Source organism: Mercenaria mercenaria, chromosome 15 (genome assembly GCF_021730395.1).
Source record: "Mercenaria mercenaria strain notata chromosome 15, MADL_Memer_1, whole genome shotgun sequence".
NCBI classification, from domain to species: Eukaryota; Metazoa; Mollusca; class Bivalvia; order Venerida; family Veneridae; genus Mercenaria; species Mercenaria mercenaria.
Genome location: NC_069375.1, coordinates 21,745,127 through 21,755,228, shown reverse-complemented (window position 1 = coordinate 21,755,228; position 10,102 = coordinate 21,745,127). Strand labels below are relative to the sequence as shown.

Below are 10,102 nucleotides of genomic sequence, written 5' to 3'. Positions count from 1 at the left end.
TGGTTTGATATAATGTAATTGGTGAACACTCATATTCTTAAATTTTCTTATTGTACACAGAAAGTGTATAAATCTATACATGTTTAGAATCACTTAACAGACAAAACAAAGCTTAATATATAGTGCATGACTACCAAGTGGCATAGGCAACAAAGGGGAACAAAATGGCTTACATCTAGAGCTGATTTTCTTTCTGTAACAAATTGGGAACAGTAAATCTAGGGGTATATGGAGTTATGCCTAGCTGTTAGCCATGTTCTTAAATGATGATGGATTAAACATTTATTCCTTTCATATCTTTCAGTAGTCTTTAAGCTGTATCATTTTTGTTTTCTCTGTTTAGAATATATAGATTGATATATTTTCTGTATGTGAAAAAAACTCAGTTTGAAAAAAAATATTCAGCTGAAAACATTACATAAAGCATAATAAGTCATTTTTATTCGTTGTTAAGGGGACGCATATTGCTACATTCACAGTTCATACAGCAATGCGGAAGGGGTGCATATTCAAGAAATCGATGGTGGGAAAATAAAAAACATATTCCTAAACTGATATAATACTGATGGACACCTGTAATATTCAGTATTTTGTGGATAAGGATGTGGTACTATGAATGTAATAGGAAAACAGAGGTCTTTGTGAAAGTACATTCAACACAAAATATTAAGCTTTTGTATAAGGAAAAAACAGGTTTTTTACAATAACAGTGTTCCAAATAATGTTGAAGGGATGAGATTTTCTTTCTAACACACCAGGTTTGCTTAAACATGTAAAAATTTAACGCCACGTCTGTTCATCTCGGGATGGACGCCATATTTCTCATTGATAAAAAATGTAAACAAAAAAATCAGAGTGGGATTAGCATTGCAAGGGCATAACATGACATTCTACACAATGAATACCTTAGAACAGATATCTAAGATGCTACACAGGTCAGGCGGGTTAAATGCATAATGTCGATCACTTGAAATTCATCTTGAAAAGGTGGTTAATTTTAGTTTGTTTACATGGTTTTTAATTTTCCCACGACTTCTCGGCGATTCACTGCAAATGTATTACTGCGCCGGACGAAAGGTAACTCTAATAAACAACGGGAGACAACTTAGGTGTCAGCACGTGTACGATTTTTAAAAAAAACATGTCGATGATTATAATTTCTTATCAAATAATGAATCCTATTCAGATATTCGTCTTTAATATTAGAAAATTATTAATTTCTGTGGACATTTGTCAAATAATATTACTTACAGTGGGCTACTTTGCGCATCAAACTGGTTTCCCCTTCAGTTGTGAGGCACTTCCGTTATACTTTTTGACAACAATAACAAAACACAAAATGAATCAATAAAGTCACTTATAAACCGACTGCTACTTAAATCAGTGTAAGTAAAGTTGTTGTTACAACATTATACATGTTCGTTACGTTATGAGATAAAGTTTATCTTGAACTGCATAATCCATTAATTACGTTTAGATGATATTGCATTTACAACTTATTTGACCCCGTTTTTTACGTGAATGACAGCATTCTCGTGCAACTCGTGCAAACAGAATTATGAAAAGTATGGTGGAGAATTCAAGGACAAATAATAAATGACATTAAAGTGAGGATAACTGTATATTCGTCCAGTTTTGATCATTGACATTCCTGCTGTTTATTAGTAACTTTTGTTAACAAGATTAGAATGTTGCTTTTGCACATATACACATTGATTGGACCTCTCAACCAAATTTCATACCTTATTTTAGGGATTTTTAAGACAATACAATTCAAAAGTTTGTTGAATGTGTTTTGATATTTAAGTGCATTGTAGTTCATGAATACCAAGTTAAAAATTAATAATGCCAACATTTCTAGGCCTTTATTGTAAGCCACTAGACTTCTGTAACGATAAATGTTTGATGTATTAAGGGGAATATACTCTTTTAGTTTTGTAATGTGGCATTCCTTGACCACCGTATCTTTTCTTATGCACTACTTTGTAAACAAACTAAATAATGTGTTTTAGCTCACATATGCGAAATGAAAAGCAAGACAGTGAACTTATTTCACATTCTTTCTTTAAATTAGAATCTGTAGGACATTGATAAATGTTTGGACAAAGTGAAGCACTATTATTTTCGCACCAAAAAGTCTTAATTGTTGACTTTGAATGTACACAAGAAGTATTAGGTAATTCAACAATAACTTTCTTGCTTCAGTTTTTCTCATTTTTATTTTAGTGAGCAATCCTTTGTGTACTTATAACAGTTGAAACAGTATTCATTTCATTTACCAAAACCTTGTACTTTTTTGCAGGTAAATTTTATAATACCCCACCCACTTTTTTCTAATTTCAAAGTATGCGTCCCCTTAATACATAGAAAATTATTTTTAATTTGCCTCAGTTTGACATTTCTGCTTTAGATAGTTTTAATAATCGGAAGGTATTGTATTTAGGATTGTCCAAGAAAACCTAGACCCTTAGACGTACTTTCTGATAATACACTTTGTCGTGGGACCCACCGTTAGTTTTCAGAGATGATGACTGTTATCAAATCAGCTACAAGGAAATTGACTGTGACAAAAGATGGAGATATTTTCCTGGCGAATACAAGAAAACAATCGCTACTTTGTCAAAATTGAAATCTAATGTCTCTTTCGTCTTTCGTGTAAGAGCTGTATATTTAGATAGAGAGGGGTCTTACAGCGCAGAGAGCGATGTTTTGACTATATGTCAATCTCCTGCATTTCGTTTTGCAACCGTTTCCACGAACGAATTGAATGCTGACTCCTCACCAACAATATTTCCAGTACCCAGGACCGAGGTAACGTCAGAAAGACATAAAGCCGGGAAAATACGGACATTTGAAATTGGTACGTGCACATATATGACTTTGATCCTTTTGTATCATGGAGTCGATTTACTTTTATTTTATCGCTTATGCTAGTGCTAGGAGGCGTGACGGGTGTTGTACATTTCAACACCTGTTATAGGCAGACTCAATCGAATGGTCTTTCTATGGATTTAAGTACAAACAAATAGACGTTTTAGTTCGTTGTGAGTGCGCAGTTTGCTTTTATTGTTCCTGATATTATAGTTTGGTAAGTCACACTTTACTGAGCTACTGATATCGAAAGCTGTTGTCATTACAAGCTGGCCAGTCAGACTCCGTGACCTTAGAAATAACCTCTGACGTTAAAAACTATTCTTTCCTAATTGAGGCGACTCTCTGACTGAACGCGTCCATGGATTACATATTACTAAACCCGAGGATGGTTAATTGATTCTTTTATTTCCTCCATTCTTGATGAACATAACTTATGTACAAATAGATAGGCATATATTGATCAGCAAATTTACATGTTTACATGTAAACAACTAAATATTATCGTTATCTTCAAATGCATGGTTAATATGTGAAAACAAACCCCATTGCGACCCTCTAATCATGTGCAACAAATTCACGCATCGAATCACAACGGATTGACCAGGTCAATGTCTTATTGCCGTATTTACTCAACTGAAAGTGGTAACAAATTTAATTTGTTGTTGGATTTAACAATTTATGTTAAATAATAACTAGCGTAAATACCTACTTGACATTTTTTGGCAGTATAAAACAGACATTGCAACCAAAATTTTACAAGATGATCATTATATATTTATATAGATGTGCCCTAGAAGGAACTTTTGCTAGGCTTAAACTTGTATCAATATGGGGTTCAAACATAAGCATACTTATCGGTTCCGTTTTGACTTCAGAGTCAAATAACACGATTTTCTACTGTAGCACATTAATCTATTGTCATACATTTTTAGTATAGCAGAATGTCATTTGATATTTGCTCCAGCATTTATGCAGTTATTTATTTGCTCCTAGAATACAATATTTTTACTTTTCTCTTTAGATTTACTACAAAAGGTGAACCTCTAGTAGGGATAGCCAAGTCCAAAACAATCATACTGGTTGGAGCTACGGGAAGTGGTAAGAGTACTCTCGTTGACGGATAATCAACTATGTGCTAGGCGTTAATTGGGACGATCCATACAGGTTTACCGTTAAAGTTGTTACTAAAGGGGACGCAGAGAGAAGGGAAAACAAGGTATGTTTAATAAACTTGACTACATCAAAGCAGTTTGTGCATATAAAACATAAATAATGGGCATATAAAACACAAATAATAATAATGACAACCTAACAAAGAGACATTTAAATATTTTACATACATATTTACGAGATTAAAAGCTAGCTACACCGTCATATTAATCAATACCAATGTTGAAAGAAGCAGTTAAAATTTATACCTACGCAATAATTTGCTGATACAAGATAAAACCAGAATTAATATGGATATTTGTCACTGAAACAAACATGTGCATACACGAATAATTATAGCTCATTTCTTTCAAATTATTCTCTATTTCAGGCCTTAAGCCAAGAAGACTGAATAACATGTTATACACTCAATCCCGAAAATGGTAGTCGCCTTAGCTATCAACTAAATATAATAGACACCCCTGGATTCGGTGACACACGTGGTGTGGGAAGAGATCAAGCAATGGTCGATCAAGTGCGAATATTGTTTTCCGAGGAAAACCCGGAAGGTATCTCAAATATTGACGCTGTCTGCTTTCTTTTAAAAGCACCTGATGCTAGGCTAACTTTACCTCAGATGTATATATTTCAGTCAGTGATGTCACTTTTCGGTAATGATGTAGAAAGGAATATATGTTCTTTAATTACGTTTGCCGATGGGAAAGAGCCCCCAGTATTGGCTGCAATGAAATGCCATTCGGCTGTACATTCCCTTTTAATAACTGTGCCCTCTACGCAAAAAAAATGTAAAGTTAAGTAATGCAAGTTTGTCGCCAATGTTCTGGGATATAAGTGTTTCAGGTTTCCGTAGTTTCTTTGAATACCTGGACGGAGTCGAAAGCTGCAGTCTTGAAAAAACTAGAGACGTTCTGCGTGAGCGGTCAAAATTAGATGCTGTTGCCAAGAAACTACAGCCGCTTATTGACTTCGGGCTTTTGAAAACAGGTCGCCTACGTCAAGAACAAAACGAAATATTAGAAACCAGGCGTTCACTTGAACGTAACAAAACTTTAAAATTGAGGTCATAGAAGAACAACAAAGAAAGCGTGATTTGCCGAGGGGACAGTATGTAACAAATTGTCTACACTGTAACATATCGTGTCATGTCAATTGCACATGTTCCATTGCGGATAAGGCTAAATGTAGTGTTATGAATGCTTATGGCTATTGTAAATTTTGTCCTGGTAAATGCCGTTGGCAACATCATGCTACTACTCCATATATATTTGAAAGGGTTACTGTAAAGTGAAGAAAACGTATCCTGAAATGCAACAAAAATATTTTGAACAAACTCAAAGACTGTGTTCGCAAGAAATTCTCGTCAAGAATCTAAAACAAGAACTGAACGATATATTTGATAACGCACAAGGTCTGATGGCTGAATTTCAAAAATGTACGAACAGACTGAAAGAAATAGCTTTGCAAGGAAACCCTTTCGTGATGTTAGAAGAGCATTTAGATGTATTACTTGAAAATGAGAAATTAGAAAGAAAAGAGGGTTTCATGCAGAGAATATCACTTTTAAAGGAAATGCAGAAAAGAGCATGCATGCTTCAGTATTTCGAACAGTTTCAAGAAGAGTCAAAAAAGTTGTAGTTACACTGCTGAATGGCATAGACGTTTATTTCAGTTTGAAAGAAAAACATGTGCGTGCAAAGGAACAAAAATTATCATATACCATTCAATCATATCAGAAAATTACCTTATTTTAGTAAAAGGTATTAAGATCTACAAGGGAGTTCAATAAATACCCAGAAAGGTTCTCTCATTTCTTCAGATGTCATCATAGATCTATAAAACTGTTATATAATGTAAATAAGGGAATTTTTAGTCATATTGTCTTGGAGAAATGGTAGATAAATGTTAGTCAACATGTCAATGTCATTTGACGCTCTCCGCCCCAATTTTCTCTTTTTTATTTTGCATTCGCTAAAACATTACTCGCCATTTGCTAATTTTTCAAGTTACATGTTTTAAAGACAGTGAATATTTTTGTAAACTGTAAGCATTTCGCCAATAACGTCAAATTTTAAACTTTAAGATGACACTATTAAAATATTTGGCTGGTATATTGTTTTGGTCATCGCGGTGTAACGGAATCTTTTATCTAATCATCACCGTCTTAATACGCGTATACATACGATTTTACACCCGAGGGTTGTTCAGTATAACGCCTTTCGGAATACATCATTATGTGTGCTTTATTTGAAAAACAGAGTAATAAAGTAATAGCAGACTCGGTTTAATTGCGTCTTTTCATTAGAGCTAATGGAAAGTGCAACACCTGTCACGTCCCTAAGCACCGGCTTAAGCGAAACTCTACACACTAATGAATGGACTCCATGATGTGAAATTACCAGAAATATAACAACACTGATTCCAATACGGGGACACATTTTACAGCCGCTGCACGGCTCTTAAATATTGCTTTGTGATAGTTAATAAAATCTGTATGAAGATCCTTTGGAAGCATAGAATGCAATCAAGCAAAATAATTGCAGTTTGATTGAGTCTATTCATGAGAGGTAATGGAAATTGCAACACCTCTCGCCTATATAGGCTGCCGATAAGCTTACATACACACACACAATGAAATGTGCATCCTCTTCCCTCATGCCCCTAAAATCCTTTGTGAAAAAAAAACCAGAAATATAATATTTCTTAGCGAGAAGTCCCCAGTTCGTGCGGGTATTTAAATCTCTTACATCAGAATTAAGGATATACAGGTTACAGAAGATAATCTTTGTTAATATCAATAGAACGACGTGCAGAGTCCACCCCTAAACTTTAACTGTAACAAAAATAATTATGTAAATCTAGATACAAAAGCAGCCGTTTCAGACTCTTACAACTCAAATAAGCATTTCCATTTGATAATGATCAAATATGTATTGAATATTTTAGCTTTTTCAAGTTTAAATGTCAGAATAAGATTACATGAGATACACGAAATAAAGAGATGTTGACCTTATTGGTTATTCATTACATGCCCTTAATTGGTATAATGTCACTAATCATTAAAATAATGTCTCACTAAATATTAGAATTTAGCAGTTCTCTCCTCAATCCTCTATCCCAAAACACACACACCCTATACAATTTGAACAACCTGTATTTGTTATATACTACCGAACACATGCCTAGAAATCATCATTTTCTTTGTTTTTCAAAAAATATCGGGATAATACCCATGATCCCAGTCCCTTCACATAAACAGGCCAAATAAAGTGTTGTTTCTTTTTCGCTGGATAGGCGTTTATAGATAAAAATTCAACAAGTTTGATGCACGTGTTGTCTTCTCCGCCGAGAGTTCCGGTTGGCCAAATACTTCCCTTGCTGTAAGACTGTTATATCTCTAAATAGCTCACGTTGATCAATTCTAAACCAATCATTGAATTTTGAAAACAGAAATATTTCCTATTGTCACCTGTTTACGTTTTTAAGAATGAAATTACATTCATCAAGTATTTAAACAGTAATTAACGGAATCTGGTTATGGTATATGTCAGTTGGTCATATTGTGAAATACTCTTTATGGGTTGATTTTACATATCTAACAGTAAAAATATTAAAGTTCATAGTAACAATTTCATTTGGATCCTATTTGCATGGTCTGTTGTGCATGATATCCTTTCTGCACCTGTAACGTAATAAAACGTATTAGCGTCTGATGGCCCTTTCACGCTTCCGTAGAAACAACATTTATTACACGAAATTCATTTTGAAAATATTTCTGAAATGTCTAGGTCTGTAGATCTCAAATACTGAAATATGTTACATCCGAGGCATATACTGACACTTTCAGACAACATCAAATAGGACCTTTTGAGCTATTTGACGAAGTTCCAAAAATCTGTATGTATCCTTGCTCCGTTACGGACCCCGGTGGGATTTGTGTTTATTCTGAGTTCAAATATGTTTTCATAGATGAAAAGCTGACAATCGTTAGAAAATGCCGAAAATTGACTCCCTATTAGCAAAAGAAAAAGAAAAAAGGTCCACGCGCATACATTTTGACGGGGTGAACCCTACGCGTGTGGCACGCCAATTGTCCAATAATTACGTGAACCCAGCTTCACGGTCGAAAAACTAGGATTAACGATAGATAAACAAGGTTTCTCGAACGTAAAACCAGGTTTTACGAATATTAACCGATATGTTTGAGCGAAAACATAGGATAACGCCGTAAACCATAGTTTACGCCCGTAAACGTAGGTTCACGCATGTAAACCCAAGTTTGCGGTAGTAAACATAGATTCACGTTCGTAAACTATGGTTTACGAGCGTAAACCGGGGTTCTCGAGGGTAAACATAGGATAACGACCGTATACATAGGATAACGACCGAAATTCGTAGTTCAATCGAGAAACCTAGTTTATCAAACGTGAACCATAGTTTACGGTCGATATATTAGGATTATAAAATCAACTATGAATTTTGGGCGTGAACATGGCTTTACGGCCGTGAACCTATGTTTACGAGCGTGAACCTACGTTTACGAACGTGAACCCATGTTTACGATCGTGAACCATAGTTTACGGACGTGAATCTATGTTTACGGACGTGACATGTATGGCAATGGTCCAGTAATTACATGAACCCAGGCTTAAATCGAAAAACTAGGTTTTTCGAACGTAAAAGCATGTTAACCTATTCTTTCGAGCGAAAACATAAGATAACGTCGTAAACCATAGTTCACGCTCGTAAACGTAGGTTCACGTTCGTAAACCCAAGTTTACGGTCGTAAACATAGGTTCACGTTCGTAAACTATGGTTCACGCCCGAACTGTAACTGTTACACTGTTTATATGAACTATGGTTTACGCCCGTTATCCTATGTTTTTGCTCGGAAATATAGGTTAGTATTCGATAATTCCAGTTTTTCGACCAAGAACGTAATTATTGGATAATTGGCTTGCCGTAAACTGCCGTAAACTATAGTGTACGGACGTGAACCTATGTTAACGAGCGTAAACTAGTGTTTACGACCGTGAACCTTGGTTTACGAGCGTGAACCATAGTTTACGAACGTGAACCTAGGTTTACGATCGATAAATTAGGTTTCTCCAACAAAACTATGATTTTCTGTCGTTATCCTATGTTCACGAGCGTGAACCTATGTTTACGGTCGTAAACCCTTGTTCACGGTCGTAAATATAGGTTCACGTTCGTAAATTATGGTTCACGATCGTGTACCCAAGTTTACGCCCGTAAACATAGGTTCACGCTCGTGATTTTAGGAGAACGTCCGAATTTCATAGTTCAATCGAGAAACCTAGTTTATCGAACGTAAACCTGGGTTTACGAGCGTAAACTATGGTTTACGCCCGTTATCTTATGTTTTCGCTCGAAAATATAGTTAGTATTCGAAAAACCTGGTTTTACATTCGAAAAACCTAGTTTATCGATCGTTAATCCTAATATTTCGACCGTGAACTTGGGTTTAGGTAATTATTGGACAATTGGCGTGCCATATGCGCGTGACCCCTGACAATCGACCAATGCAAAGGCGACTTTCGTTTTCAAGTTTAGCATGTCTACTTTCATTTTCTTTACTTCCGGAATTTTTTTTAAGGCCAAGTGACGTTATTTTCTGTGTTGTCAAAAAACATACATATTCCTGGCGAGATTGCATAAAAATGTGCCCGGTGTCCTAAGGATATAGTTTCTTTATTTATTTTGATAACTAAATTGTCTTAAAAATGTGAAGGCAACAACTGACAATTTGAGGGCTGTCCGGAAAAATGTAACTCTTCCATATTGTAATATGAATTACAACTGTTTTCTGTTCAGCCCTTGAATTATATTTTTAGATCATTCTAACAAGCTGATCAATGTACATGAAGCTTATGGACAAAATATGTCAGACTTTGCATATTATAATATATCAGTGATAAAGATCAGATACAACTGTTTATGTTTGTATGATGTCTAAATAAGACTTACTTAATATGGGGAAAACACATGCATGCTTGTAAGTTTACATGTTTATATATTCCTGATGGCAAGTAGTAAATGA

At 35.1% G+C, this 10,102-nt stretch overlaps 1 long non-coding RNA gene across 2 annotated transcripts; it reads left to right on the top strand.

Annotated features, from left to right (window-relative positions):
* The first annotated feature begins 719 nt into the window (after positions 1 to 719).
* Positions 720 to 5,845, top strand: LOC123544837 (uncharacterized). Of its 2 annotated transcripts, none has more exons than XR_008367382.1 (3): positions 720 to 2,860; positions 3,910 to 4,090; positions 4,415 to 5,845. It is a non-coding gene; the product is annotated as an uncharacterized LOC123544837 (long non-coding RNA). The 2 variants fall into 2 exon arrangements; XR_008367381.1 differs by having other exon boundaries at positions 3,896 to 4,090.
* The last annotated feature ends 4,257 nt before the right edge of the window (positions 5,846 to 10,102 follow it).